We start from the raw sequence: 15,382 nt of genomic DNA, 5'->3' as shown, positions 1-15,382 counted from the left end.
GACACCAAGGGAGGTGCCGGGAGCCTGCGTGAGAAGCTCCGCCCATGGCAAAGGTCATGAGGAAGGAGGCCTGACATACACAAAGGCGGGATCGGGCCTCAGGAGTCCCCCTGGAAATTCTCTAGCATCTACCCCCAAAACCAGAGTCTGCCTACTTTCCGCTTTGTGCTCTCACCTACACCTCTGACTTTACAGGGGGCTGTCCCCCACTACCTCTCTCTGGAAAAAGAGTTAACTTATAGCTCCAGTTAATAAAGTTCCTGGGTGTGATAGTGTTTCAACCTACAAACTCCTTTGGAAATCCTCTAGCCTGCCTGAATAGGTTTTTCCGGCCACATGTGATTGTTCAGAGCCTCCCAACTGTGAGAGGCAGGAGATGTTCTAAACTGTCTAAATACAGATTCCTTTGAGCAGTTAAAAGATTGATTAGAAATTGTATTGGTGAAGGGTTTTTCACTTGTTGGGCCAATGTTTGCTGCTAAGTTTCCATATCCCTTACCTGCTGTGTCCCTGGCAGTGTATTGATTAATATAATTGGTGTAAGTAGTAGCTTTAATGTTTGTAACCTGGGACCCTTGAGTTAATTCTTTTCTTGTTATAGCCCACTACACCTTTGCCCTATAGGAATGCAACTTTATCTAATGCTTTTGGAGGGTGGTGCCTGACTTTAGAATAATCACTTTTAGAGAAAAATACGTTTCTTACAATGTTAACAGGCCTCTTGGCCAGAAGATGATGCAAATCGCCTAAGCTTTTGCATATGATAAGTTTGCAGGAAGAAAGTCTGGCTTACTGCATGACTCTACCCCTTCCCCCATTATCCTCTATGCATAACTTAAGGTATAAATCTACTTTGGAAAATAAAGTGCGGGCCTTGTTCACCGAAACTTGGTCTCCCCGTGTCGTTCTTTCTCTCACCTTCTGGCTGAATCATTCAGCCTCTTTTCTCCACTGAATTTCCTCACTGAGCTATCCTTATTTCAGCCTCTTTTCTCCACTGAATTTTCCTGCTGAGCTATCCTTATTCTATTACTCTTTATATTCTTAATTAACATTTAATTAAGCAATTGTTTCCTGATCCTCGCCGATGCCGTCCCCGCTTCGAATTCCCTGGATCCACCCGGGCTGGACCCTGGCAGGGAGGGGTCCAGGTGGTGGAGGAGGGCCCCCAGGACCCTGCTCTTGAGGCGAAGTTGTTGACATGGAGAAAGTCCCTCCCTTGGGTCTCTTATCCTCTGTCCAGGTATCACTGCAGGTCAAGTTTACTGACATTTTTGTTGTGCAACTTCCCATCCATCCTAGCCTGGACCTCAGGTCTAGGCACTGCCCCCCGGATAGAGAGGCGGAAGTAAGAGGCAAGACTGTTGCTCACAGCTGAGACTGCTCATGTCCCCTGGGGCCCAGGTGCAGGAAAGTCACTCTCCAGGGAGCACCCTGCTTCCCATGTGGGCAAAGGCCAGTGGAGGAGGTTCCCAGGCTGCCTGGCCAGGAGCCTGGAGCCCTGGGTGAGCCTGAGAGGCTGTCACAGGAAAGGCAGGAGCAGCATCCTGGGCCTCAGCTCAGCCCAGTGATGGCCAAGGAGCCTGAACACCAGACTTGAGGCCAGGGAACCAAGCAGGGACCCCCCTGCGTCCACTACTAGCCTCAGAGAGAAGGAGAGCTGCTGGGACCAGGACACATACTTTATGCACTGATGCACCCAGAGTCAGACAGAACTGTACTGCGTTCCTCTGGTTCTGACCTGACCCATCATGGACTCTGACCCCAGGGCACCTGGCCCTGGCACTGGGGACTTCTGCTCAAGTTGAGAAAATCAGACAATGTTTTGCTGCAAAGGAAAGCTGGAGAAGGGGTGAATTAAGAAAGATGTGAACAGATTTTTCTGGACCAAGTTCCATGGTATGACTGAGCACAGTCTTAGGCCAAACAAAAAATGAAGCGGCTGCCTTTGCACAGGATGTTTCTGCCCCCAGAGCCCCAACTCTGAGAGGCAACAGGTTTTTGTCTCACTTCCCCCCTGGCCTGAAGCCCTGTGGGACCACTGCTACTGTCATAAGCTGCACAGAAATAATCCGCCTCATCCTCAGCCTGGAGCGAGCTGATGGTCAGAGTCGCTGTGTTGCCAGACCTGGAGCCGGAGAATCGGTCGGGGACCGGAGGCTCGACTGGTCGCACCATAGATGAGCATTCTGGGGGCCGATCCTGGGATCTGTTGGTACCAGGTACCATAACCATGCCCAATGTTGCTGCTGCTTCCAGAGCAGGAGATGGAGACCCTCTGGCCCAGGGACCCGGAAACGGAGGGCTGCTGAGTCAGCACAGCCTGGGCCCAGGATCCTGGAAGGGGGAGAGACAGACATGGTGACTCGGGGGTCCAGACAGGAGAGCAGGGAGCAGGGCCTGTGAGTCTTCCCAGGGCCCTTCCCCTGTCCCCCCATCCAGTCACCTGTGCAGAGAGCGACCAGGCTGAGGAGCAGAGGGGACCAGGCCATGGTGGACATGTCAGGGCGTCCTGCCTTCTGTGGCCCCACAGCTTAGCAGAGCGTCCCCACAGGTCTCCTACCCCTCTTCATTCCCTGAGAAGGGGAGGGGCCTTTCATGCAAATGACCGTGCTCCCCTCCAACCCCCAGAATGCTCTGATCACCTCTGGGACCTGGGTCAGCTTCCTGTGCCTGAGGGAGACCAGTGTGTGATCTGGGTCAGGGATGCATGGGGCTTGGGGGTGGGATGTCACCGCGGGGAACCCTGAGCAGAAAGCATCAGGAAGTTCCAGGGGGCTGGCTGAGCTCTCACCGCCACCCGCGCCCCCCGCCCCCAACCCCAACACTCAGGAAAGGCCTTGGAACGCCCCCTGGTGTCCTGGCCAAACACACATCCTGACCTGGTGATCAGAGGTCTTAGAGTCAACTTCCCCAAAACTGGTCTTGAAGTTATACCTTCAGGATGTGTTTGGTTGGAAAACAGCAGCCAACTGTAGCTTACCCTGTAGTGCATGTGAGTGTTACACAGTGGATGTGTGATTCTGAGATTTTCAATGAACCAAAATGTGATCATGGAGTAGTAAAAATCTAAGGTCCTCACTTAAAATAGATGCCAAAATTTCACTGAAGAAAATGTTGTTAATTCACTAAGCTGTGTCCAACTCTGGCTCAGTTTTAATTCTGCATTCCCATGGCAGTATTTCTAAAACATAATTTTCCTTGTAGCCTCTGTTCTTTAAATAAGATAATCTTAAAGACTTTGTGACACGTGTGGCATCTCCACTGGGGGATTTTATGTCGTAGCAGGACGTTCTCTCAGTGAAACAGGGCAGCCTGAGTTATCAGAGCCATGGGTCAGTCTCAGATCTGAGATGCGACAAAGGACATGACAAGGCAGATCAGCTCTTCTCAGGAACCTCAGACAGGACCATAGACATGCTCAGACAGAGCAGCAGTCACGGCCCCGGGGGCAGAGCCCACAGGGTCTGCTTTCCCAGCCCAGGGCCCCAGCAGCTTCTCCCGGGCTCACTGTGCATAAAGTCAGTCCCACAGCAGCTGAGCACAGACACTCCGCAGCCAGGAATCATCTCCAGGTCTCAGGACCAGGGCTCTCTCCCCTCCTGATTCCTCACTCGAGGGGTGCACAGGACAGAGTGTGAGGTTTCAGGGAATAAATCAGCTACTAGAGGGGTTCTTGGATCCCCTGGGAAACAAGGGGAACCTGGGGAGGAACAGGGAAGGGACGAGTAGGGGTCACACCTGAGAGCCAGAGACCCGAGACTTCTTGGAAAGGAAGGGTTAGAGAGGTTCAAGGAAGGGCCGAGGAAGTTAGTGTAAATTTCAGAAAGACTTGGAAACATGTCCATGATCTTCCGACAGAGTGAACTTGGTCATGACCATGGAGATCAACAGTGTAGGTCTGTAGAAAGACAGAGGCCCAGGATTGGGAGGAAAGTCATGAATGAGGGGAGCGGGAGGGATGCATGGAGTGGGCTCTGGGGGCTCCCCCAGTCCTCTGTTTCTGGGAAGAGGGTGGGGACTGATGACGACCTGACCCCTTCACCCTGCAATTCTGGGTGCTCGGCCCCCGTGTGCAGCTTCACTCCCAGGAGGAGGCATGGAGGCCACGGCGCTGAGTCTGTCCCCTGAGAGGAAGCACCTGCTGTCACGTCCAAGTCAGGCTGCTGAGCCCCGGAGCAGGGCCAGCTCAGGGGACCAGGTCGGTCTGTTGCTATTGCTGCTGCTGCTAAGTTGCTTCAGTCATGTCAGACTCTGTGTGACCCCACAGATGGCAGCCCACAAGGCTCCTCCATCCCTGGGACTCTCCAGGCAAGAACGCTGGAGTGGATTGCCATTTCCTTCTCCGGTGCATGCACACATGCATGCTAAGTCACTTCAGTCGTGCCGGATTCTGTGTGACCCCGTGGGCAGGCTCCTCTGCCCATGGGATTCTCTAGGCAAGAATACTGGGGTGGGTTGCCATTTCCTTCTCCTAAGTCTTCCTCTCTTGCACCAATAATCCAGCCTTTCCCACACCTGAGCCTGTCTTTAGAATACTCTCTGTCTTCTCAGGGAACTCTGTGTCCGTCTGTGAGGTGCTATCCGTCCTCCAGCCCTGAGCCGAGCAGGAAATCCCGGAGCCTGCGTCTGCTGTGAAGGGTAAGGGGTGGCCCTTGAAGCACACTTTTAAACTGTCTCTAGTCCCAGCGGTGGGAAGACCAGGATGGGAGGTGGGCAGTGGCATGCAGAGCCACATGGGCAGGCTTAGGGTAACAGCGTCCTGTGCTGTAAACAGCCATGACAATGTGGAGTACCTTCAATAGAACTGCGGATTTCACGGGGAAAGGTCACCATCTCATCATGCAATGGTGATAGCTGGCAAGTTCAGTTACAACAAAGTTGGGACGCATGTCCAATCATCAGAAATAGAAAAACATGGTGTGTGAAGAGGTAGGTGTGGTGACCACCGTGGACCTTGTAAAACTCCCTTCCCTGTGGTTCTGGGTGGAGCCGATGGACCCGGGATGGAGGAGGGGTGTGGAGGCAACGAGGAGGAGAAGGAGCTCAGACACCTCAAGTTAACGTGTGTGAAGAGACGGGAAAGTCTTGTTCATTCTTGTTTCTTTGACATAAAAATGTAAATACTATTCTTATTTGTATTCATGTTAGATTTGCTGCTAAAGTAGCTTTTTAATAAAATTCACATGATTTTTGTCAGAGGTGTTGGAGAACCTCAGCTCATAGAGGTGAAAATATACATGCCTACTGAATTCTTTTCTTATTATAGGAACATATTGATGACAGTTTGGCTGAACTTTTGATTTCATATATTTCATGTTACAAGTGTTAACATACAGTATTAATAAAACGGGAAGGAACCAGTAAGGGAGCCACAAAAACAAACATGGTATCAGTTTCGATAGTTCAATTCAAAATGTTGAAATTGCCAAATAACACAACAGGGAACGTTTTTAAATGACACAGATGGTGACAGAGGGTCCTTGCCTGCATCCCTCTTCCACTGGGAACACCCGGGCGTTCGGTGGGCAATGGGGCAGTCTCTGCAGGGGTCTCTCATCCCCTGTCCAGGTACCCCTGGAGGTCGAGGTTCCTGAAGGAAGTTCATTTTTGTTGCATGACCGTCCCTCTGTCCTTGGTTGGATGTCGGGTCTGGGCACTGACCCCACGACAGAGCAGCAGGAACTGAGAGGCAAGCCTGTGGCTCTGAGCTGAGAGCTGCCGTGTCCCCTGGGGGCCCAGGTGCAGGACGTCACCCTCCACTGAGGACCCTGCTGCCTACGTGGGCAAGAGCCAACAGAGGAGGTGCCAGCCGGCCTGGCCAGGACCCTGGGCTCTCTGGACAGACCCACAGCGCCCCCTGCTGGACTCAGACCTCCTCCTCCCCCACTTCACACCACAGCCTCCTGGAAGGGCTTTCTCACACTTGCAGCTGGGTCTTCCTGATGTCACCGCCCAGGGCAGTACAATGAGTCCCCTTCGTCTAGTTTGGACCTGGTCATTGACTTTTCCAGGTGCCTAATGATCTCAGACCCCTGAATGGTATGTTGATACACTAATGAATTTCAGGGTTCCCTGATGTCTGATTTTGCTCCGTCTAGCTCATGGGTTCCCTTCCAGAACACAAGCACCCGAACCTGAGCTTCCAGGGTTCAAACTCCCAGCATGCCGTGGGTGGTGCCTGGTCAGGATTCTATCTGAGCTTCCTTCCCAGCTTGATAGGTAGTCAAGGTTGAATTTGCAGGGCCTCCAGGGACCTTCCCAGCCCAGACTGCATGGCTCTGTGCTTATTTCTCTCTTTGCAAAGAGATAGGAGGCTCTCGGGTACAACAAATCTCTTCTTGGTCACTTCCAGGGGTTCTCATTTACCCTTGATCATGGTTCTCACAGTTGGAGAAGGCAATGGCACCCCACTCCAGTACTCTTGCCTGGAAAATCCCATGGACAGAGGAGCCTGATGGATTGCAGTCCACGGGGTCAAAAAGAGTGGAACATGACTGAGTGACTTTACTTTCACTTTTCACTTTGATGCATTGGAGAAGGAAATTGCAACCCACTCCAGTGTTCTTGCCTGGAGAATCCCAGGGAAGGCGGAGCCCAGTAGGCTGCCATCTATGGGGTCGTACAAAATTGGACTCGACTGAAGCGATTTATCAGCAGCAGCAGCAGCAGCATTGTGCTCACAGTACATCTTTTTGACTCAGATATTTAAAAGTGGTTTTAGTCTAATTTTATAATCTTTCAATATTAAATGTTTGATATAAAAAATTATGCCTATAAATGGGAATCTCATCCTTGTCTGGGCTCCTGTTTCATCTCTGGTTGAGAAACCCTTATGACCGTTACCTGATCTTCATTGGACATGGTGAAGTCTAGTGTTCTAACTTTCGATTGTTAGAATCCATAGATGTAATGGAGGTGGGTTTATAAGGTCTGTGTCCAAAATAGCGACATTTATCCAATAACATCTCAAACTAGGAAGCATGGTGGGAAAAGTGGGAGAGAATATGAGGCAAAAGAGAAGGAAATGAGCAAGTGAGGAGTCTGAGAGCCTCATCCTAATGGGGAGGCTCTCCCAGTACCTGGAGAGGAGGGCTCTTCAGACAGCAATCCCCGGCGAAAGGGAGGCACCCAGCTTCCCTAAGGGTCAGGGTTCAGGGCAGAGCACAAAGCCTGGAGCAGGAGAGGGTCTTGTGGGGGGTGGGAGAGGCCCCCTGGGGCTCCAGGGCACAGATGCTGGACTTCTGCTTCCTTGACATCCTTGTGTCTGGGCACATGGGCATTCTGCTTCTATTTGGAGACCAGAGGGAAAGAGAAGGCTTCAGTTCTGTTCAGTTCAGTCGCTCAGTCGTGTCTGACTCTTTGCGACCCCGTGAATCACAGCACGCCAGGCCTCCCTGTCCATTACCAACACCCGGAGTTCACTCACTCACGTCCATCGAGTCAGTGATACCATCCAGCCATCTCATTCTCTGTCGTCCCCTTCTCCTCCAGTCCCCAATCCCTCCCAGCATCAGAGTCTTTTCCAATGAGTCAATGCTTCGCATGAGGTGGCCAAAATACTGGAGTTTCAGCTTCAGCATCATTCCCTCCAAAGAACACCCAGGACTGATCTCCTTCAGAATGCACTGGTTGGATCTCCTTGCAGTCCAAGGGACTCTCAAGAGTCTTCTCCAACACTGCAGCTCAAAAGCATCAATTCTTCAGTGCTCAGCTTTCTTCACAGTCCAACTCTCACATCCGTACATGACCACTGGAAAAACCACAGCCTTGCCTAGAAGGACCTTTGTTGGCAAAGTAATGTCTCTGCTTTTCAATATGCTATCTAGGTTGGTCATAATTTTCCTTCCAAGGAGCAAGCATCTTTTATCATGGCTGCAGTCACCATCTGCAGTGATTTTGGAGCCCCCCAAAATTAAGTCTGCCACTATTTCCACTGTTTCCCCATCTATTTCCCGTGAAGTGATGGGACCAGAAGCCATGATCTTAGTTTTCTGAATGTTGAGCTTTAAGCCAACTGTTTCACTCTCCACTTTCACTTTCATCAAGAGGCTTTTTAGTTCCTCTTCACTTTCTGTCATAAGGGTGGTGTCATCTGCATATCTGAGGTTATTGATATTTCTCCTGGCAATCTTCATGGACCCCATAATGATGGACCTGGATGAGAGGTGAGACGGCCCGGATTTAATAGCACAAGTGACAGCAGAGACCTGAACCAGCACTGGTGAGGTCACAGGCAGGGTCAGGGCAGTGATGGGTCCACAAGGGAGTAGAGGGCAAGCTTTCATCAGACATCCCCATCACACGGGGATTCCCTGTGGCTGTGGTTAGTGATGAGCTGTGTGACACTCATGACCCGCCTCCTCATCAGGCTGGGTCCAGAGTGATCAAGGAGGGTGTGTGGACCAACCAGGGGGCAGAGAACAGGGCTGAAACCCTGAGTGTCCCTCACCTCTATCATCAGTCACAAAGGCAGGGACTTTGTCTGGAATCCCTTGTCATCACTGCTATGGTGATCCCGGCTTCCCTGCTGACCCTTCTACAGGCCGTAGGTCCCTTGTATCTGGACTCATCGGGGGCGTCACAAGCAGAGGGACATGGGCACATCTTGGGGAGCCCCTGCTCCAGACAGTCCACAGACCACCCAGCCCTGAAGTAGGAAATGCTCCAATGGGGTGGGAGGAGAGAAGCAGAGGGCAGGACAGAGCCAGCACCTGTGGGTCAGGAGAACCTCTCCCGGGGTTCCCTGCCTCCTTCGATGTATCACCGGCGCCCCTCACTCCTCACGCTCTCTGCTCTGCCCCTTCAGGAGCAGGGTTCACACCCTGGAGGACGATCTGCCTTCCAGGATGGTCCACGGCCTCTGCTGAAGGCACATCTGGGAAAGCCTCCTGCTCCTGATCTCAAGTGAGGGAGCTCAGCTCCAAGGCTGTGTTGATCACACGGATGATCAGGGTGCACTTCAGTGGTATCAGAAATTGTTTACATTTCCTGAGACTTCAGCAAAACTGACTGTACAACTGGGAGTAGATATACTATGAACCAGAACATACCTCAGGAATTAATGGATTCTGGGGGATTATTTAACATTTGATGGTTCTCTAAGAACAAGCCCCTGACAGGCTGAGCCTCTCGTCCCAGTTTCCCGGCTACCTGTGTCCCTGTGAGAAGCCCTGTTGCACCAGCCTGCATGGTGAGAGTCAGCCTCATCCTCAGGCTGCAGCCCAGAGACGAGCAGGAGCCCCACGTTGGCCAAGGCATCTTTGGATCCAGAAAACCCACGGGGACCCCAGAGCCTGGTTCTTACTGGAGTCTGAGTGGTAGGACCAGAGGACCGAAGAGGGCTCCCTGGCTGCTGCTTGTTCCAGTAACAGCAGAGCAGCCGACACTGATGTCACTGCTCAGGGTGCAGGGAGCCACAGAGTCAGCTGTGGTCTGTGAAGGGACAGGAGTCTCCCCACACACAGGCCCTGATTGCCAGTCACAAGAGTCCAGGGTTCAGGGCTGCTGATCCAATGCTGACACCCACAGCAGCACCAGGGGATCAGCTGTTCTGTGGTGAGAGAAGCCATTAATACACGGGGGTGGACTCAATTTACTTACAACTTAGGTTAACAATAGTGAAAGTCATTCAGTCGTGTCTGACTCTTGCGACCCCATGGACTGTAGCCCGCAAGGTTCCTCTGTCCATGGGATTCACCAGGCAAGAATACTGGAGTGGGTAGCCATTAATACAACTATGAAATTAAGATTCTCCAAAATACCAAATGAAAATGACAGAAAGACTCATGACTCCTGAGCGGATCTGAAAATGAGCACGTGTCTGACAAGATGGTGTGATTGTCATGAAGTATTGTAAACTCCCTTCCCCCAAATGACCTCATGAGGAGAGGAAGGACTGAGAAGAGCAGCTCAGGCGGTTTGGGGTGAAAACCTCTGCAGTGAGTTGTGAAGTACGGCCATAACATTCTTATTCTCACCTTGTGAAACGAAGTATGACTTTATGTCCATTTCTGAGCTTCTGCTACAGTGTCCGCTTCCCACAACGTGCGGTAATTGTGTCCCTTGCTCAGTAGCTGTGTCTGAAGCCCGATTCCACCAAACAAAGATCCGCACTGCTTGATTTGGAGCCTATTAGCAAGGTTCCTCTGACACAGTGGAAAATATGTCATTTTGTGTGTATGAAAATTGAGGGTAAGGCAAATTTAAGGCTTAAGGGAAAAGGGAGAATTAGAAGGAATAATCCCACATCACTAGACCATTCAGGTATGACCTTAATCAAATCCCTTATGATTATACAGTGGAAGTGAGAAATAGATTCAAGGGACTAGATCTGACAGATAGAGTGCCTGATGAACTATGGAATGAGGTTCGTGACATTGTACAGGAGATAGGGATCAAGACCATCCCCATGGAAAAGAAATGCAAAAAAGCAAAATGGCTGTCTGGGGACGCCTTACAAACAGCTGTGAAAAGAAGAGAAGCAAAAACCAAAGGAGAAAAGGGAAGATATAAACATCTGAATGCAGAGTTCCAAAGAATAGCAAGAAGAGATAAGAAAGCCTTCCTCAGCGATCAGTGCAAAGAAATAGAGGAAAACAACAGAATGAGAAAGACTAGAGATCTCTTCAAGAAAATTAGAGATACCAAGGGGACATTTCATGCAAAGATGAGCTCGATAAAGGACAGAAATGGTATGGACCTAACAGAAGCAGAAGATATTAAGAAGAGGTGGCAAGAATACACAGAAGAACTGTACAGAAAAGATCTTCATGACCCAGATAATCATGATGGTGTGATCACTGACCTAGAGCCAGACATCCTGGAATGTGAAGTCAAGTGGGCCTTAGAGAGCATCACTAGAACAAGGCTAGTGGAGGTGATGGAATTCCAGTTGAGCTATTTCAAATCCTGAAAGATGATGCTGTGAAAGTGCTGCACTCAATGTGCCAGCACATTTGGAAAACTCAGCAGTGGCCACAGGACTGGAAAAGGTCAGTTTTCATTCCAATCCCAAAGAAAGGCAATGCCAAAGAATGCTCAAACTACCGCACAATTGCACTCATCTCACACGCTAGTAAAGTAATGCTCAAAATTCTCCAAGCCAGGCTTCAGCAATAGGTGAACCGTGAACTTCCTGATGTTCAAGCTGGTTTTAGAAAAGGCAGAGGAACCAGAGATCCAGATTGCCAACATCTGCTGGATCATGGAAAAAGCAAGAGAGTTCCAGAAAAACATCTATTTCTGCTTTATTGACTATGCCAAAGCCTTTGACTGTGTGGCTCACAATAAAGTGTGGACAATTCTGAAAGAGATGGGAATACCAGACCACCTGACCTGCCTCTTGAGAAACCTATATGCAGGTCAGGAAGCAACAGTTAGAACTGGACATGGAACAACAGACTGGTTCCAAATAGGAAAAGGAGTACGTCAAGGCTGTATATTATCACCCTGCTTATTTAACTTATATGCAGAGTACATCATGAGAAATGCTGGACTGGAAGAACCACAAGCTGGAATCAAGATTGCTGGGAGAAATATCAGTAACCTGAGATATGCAGATGACACCACCCTTATGGTAGAAAGTGAAGAGGAACTAAAAAGCCTCTTGATGAAAGTGAGAGTGGAGAGTGAAAAAGTTGGCTTAAAGATCAACATTCAGAAAACAAAGATCATGGCATCTGGTCCCATCACTTCACGGCAAATAGATGGGGAAACAGTGGAAACAGGGTCAGACTTTATTTTGGGGGGCTCCAAAATCACTGCAGATGGTGACTGCAGCCATGAAATTAAAAGACGCTTACTCCTTGGAAGGAAAGTTATGACCAAACTAGATAGCGTATTCAAAAGCAGAGACATTACTTTGCCAACAAAGGTCCATCTAGTCAAGGCTATGGTTTATCCTGTGGTCATGTATGGATGTGAGAGTTGGACTGTGAAGAAGGCTGAGCACCGAAGAATTGATGGTTTTCAACTGTGGTGTTGGAGAAGACTCATGAGAGTCTCTTGGACTGCAAGGAGATCCAACCAGTCCATTCTGAAGGAGATCAACCCTGGGATTTCTTTGGAGGGAGTGATGCTGAAGCTGAAACTCCAGTACTTTGGCCACCTCATGCGAAGAGTTGACTCATTGGAAAACACCCTGATGCTGGGAGAGATTGGGGGCAGGAGGAGAAGGGGAGGACAGAGGATGAGATGGCTGGATGGCATCACTGACTCGGACGTGAGTCTGAGTGAACTCCGGGAGTTGGTGATGGACAGGGAGGCCTGGCGTGCTGCGATTCATGGGGTCGCAAAGAGTTGGACACAACTGAGCGACTGAACTGAACTGAATTGAACTGAGTCCCACATCTCCCAAAATTCATCACTGTTAACTGTGGCCCCACAGCCCAGGCGGCCAACGTGCAGACCCCGCATGTGAGTGTGAAAGGGCAGTGACAGGGAGCAGGACACAGGCGTGTGACCTGTGCTCAGTGACCCCACGTGCGGGTAAGGCCGGGAGCTCAGGGTTGGGGTCACTTCCTCCTGGCCTGAGGCCTCCTGTGAGCAGCAGGGCTGAGTCCCAGCTGCGTAGGAACAATCAGCCTCATCGTCGGGCTGGGCCCCACCCACCCAGAGCCCGCCAGCCTCGCTGAGACCCTGTGGGCGGGTTGTGACTCCTGTGCTCAGAGCTTGGGACTCAGCACGACTGACACGGCAGCCAAGTCGCCCCCTTGGTGCCAACAGTGTTGCTGTTCCCAGGCACGTGAGTGTGGCTGAGCGTCCATAGAGTCATCCACCCTGGCTGAGTCCCTGCTGCCTGAGCCCCGGACACCACGAGGGGACAGAGGAGGCTGAGAGCAGGACCTGCTCCCTGTGCAGGAGAGAGGCCCGAGGGCGTGGGGCCCTCCCAGGGCTGAGATATGCTGACGGACCCCAACCTCGAACACTGAGATAGAGAACTAACAGACCCTGTGTCCTCAGTGATGGGGAGACCATATTATGTGTCCTTTGAGACCCTCTCCTGGGAATGGGCTGCTGGAGGGACTTTGAGGACAGAGGGGAGAGGAGGGGCCTCCGTGCTCGGGCAGACCCCCCGATGACCTGGACCCAGGGTCAGCAGCAGCAGAAGGTCCAGCAGAGGCTGAGCAGGAAGCCCCTGGGCTGCCCCACCTCCCCCAGTGAGATGGAGTCCTGGTCTAGTCCCCGCAGGCCTGGAGCCCTGGGGGAGCCTGAGAGGCGGTCACAGGAAAGGCAGGAGCAGCAGCCTGGGCCTCAGCTTAGCCCAGGGACGGCCAAGGAGCTGAAGTGTCCTGAAGCAGACACAGCTGGACGCTGTCTCTCTGGTTCTGACCTGACCGTCATGGACTCTGTCTGCCAGGACCTGCCTCTGGCATTCAGGGCCTTCTGCTGAACTTCAGATAATCATATAATATGTGCTTGTGAAAGAAAAGCCTTCGGAAAAGGGAAGAATGAAGCAGAACTGAAAGGATTTCCTGACCAAGTTCCTGTTGTGGGGCTGAGAACCCGTCTTAAATCAAACAGACAACATAAGTGGCTGCTTTGGCAGAAGATGCTTCAGCCCCAGGAGGCCCATGACTTGCGGGAGAGCAGGTTTTTGTCTCACTTCCCCCGTGGCCTGGAGCACTGTGCCAATATTGCTGCTACTGTCATAAGATGAACAGTAATAATCAGCCTCGTCCTCAGGCTGGAGCGAGCTGATGGTCAGAGTCGCTGTGTTGCCAGACTTGGAGCCGGAGAATTGGTCAGGGACCCCCGAGGCTCGACTGGTCGCACCATAGATGAGGGTTCTGGGGGCCGATCCTGGTTTCTGTTGGTGCCAGCTCACATAATTGGCATATCCAACGTTGCTGCTGCTTCCAGAGCAGGTGATGGAGACCTTCTGACCCAGGGACCCGGACACGGAGGACGGCTGAGTCAGCACATCCTGGGCCCAGGATCCTGGAAGGGGGAGAAACAGAGAAGGTGACTCGGGGGTCCAGGAAAGAGCAGGAAGCAGGGCCAGTGTGTCTTCCCAGGGCCCTTCCCCTGTCCTCCCATCCAGTCACCTGTGCAGAGAGCGACCAGGGTGAGGAGCAGAGGGACCAGGCCATGGTGGATATGTCAGGGCGTCCTGCCGTCTGTGGCCGCACAGCTGAGCAGAGCTTCCCCACACCGCTCCTTCCCCTCTTCATACCCTGAGAGGGGGCGGGGCCTTTCATGCAAATCACCTCCCCAACCCCCACAATGCTCTGATCACCTCTGGGAACTGGCTCAGCTTCCTGTGCCTGAGGGACCCCAGTGTATTATCAGGGACGGGGTTTCCTGGGGCTTGTTGGTATGGGATTTAAAACCTGGAAATCCAGATCTTAAGGCATCAGAAAGTACCAGGGGTCTGGTGTCTGCTCCACCGCCACCCCCACCCAACAATTCTCAGGAAAGGCCTCAGAGCGCCCCCTGGTGTCCTGGCCCAAGCACACATCCTGACCTGGTGATAGAGCTCTTGACTCAACTTTCCCCAAAGTGGTCTTGAAATTATACCTTCAGGATGTATTTGGATAGAAAACAGCAGCCAACTGTAGCTTACCCTGCAGTGCATGTGAGTGTTACACAGTGGATGTGTGATTTTGACATTTTCAATTAAAATCTAAGGTCATCACTTAAAATAGATGCCTAAATTTAACTGAAGAAAATGTTGTTAAGTCACTAAGCTGTGTCCAATTTGTCTCTGTTTTAATTCTGCATTCCCATGGTACTATTTCTAAAACATAATTTTTCTTGTAGCCTCTGTTCTTTAAATAAGATAATTTTAAAGACTTTCTGACATGTATGGCATCTCCACTGGGGGATTTTATGTCGTAGCAGGACGTTCTCTCTGTGAAACAGGGCAGGCTGAGTTATCAGAGCCATCGCTCGGTCTCAGATCTGAGATGAGACACAGGACATGACAAGGCTGATCAGCTGTCCTCAGGAATCTCAGACGGGACCATAGACATGGTCAGACAGAGCAGCAGTCACGGCCCTGGGAGCAGAGCCCCAGGACAGGGTCTGCTTTCCCAGCCCAGGGCCCAGCAGCTTCTCCCGGGCTCACTGTGCATAAAATCAGTCCCACAGCAGCTGAGCACAGACACTCCTCAGCCAGGAATCATCTCCAGGTCTCAGGACCAGGATTTCTCTCCCCTCCTGATTCCTCATTCGATGGGCACACAGGACGGAGTGTGAGGACTCAGGGAATAAGTCATCTACGCAAAGGATTCAAGATCCCCTGGGAAATGAGGGGAACCCGGGGAGAAGCAGGGAGCGGACGAGTAGGGGTCACACCTGAGAGCCAGAGACCTGAGGCTTCTCAGGAAGGAAAGGTTAGAGAGGTTCAAGGAGGGGCCGAGAGAGTGGTTGTCCAGTT

The 15,382-nt window shown here is 51.4% G+C and overlaps 1 protein-coding gene and 2 pseudogenes across 2 annotated transcripts in view; all 3 read right to left on the bottom strand.

The window, feature by feature from the left end:
• Positions 1–15,382, bottom strand: part of LOC789205 (immunoglobulin lambda-1 light chain-like) — a 448,173-nt gene that overhangs the window by 192,324 nt on the left and 240,467 nt on the right.
• Positions 1,812–2,548, bottom strand: LOC112442070 (immunoglobulin lambda variable 1-40-like; annotated as a pseudogene).
• LOC112442073 (immunoglobulin lambda variable 1-40-like) lies at positions 13,471–14,244 on the bottom strand (annotated as a pseudogene).

This window comes from Bos taurus, chromosome 17, assembly GCF_002263795.3.
Source record: "Bos taurus isolate L1 Dominette 01449 registration number 42190680 breed Hereford chromosome 17, ARS-UCD2.0, whole genome shotgun sequence".
Lineage (NCBI taxonomy): Eukaryota > Metazoa > Chordata > Mammalia > Artiodactyla > Bovidae > Bos > Bos taurus.
This window is presented reverse-complemented; position numbering and strand designations above follow the sequence as displayed.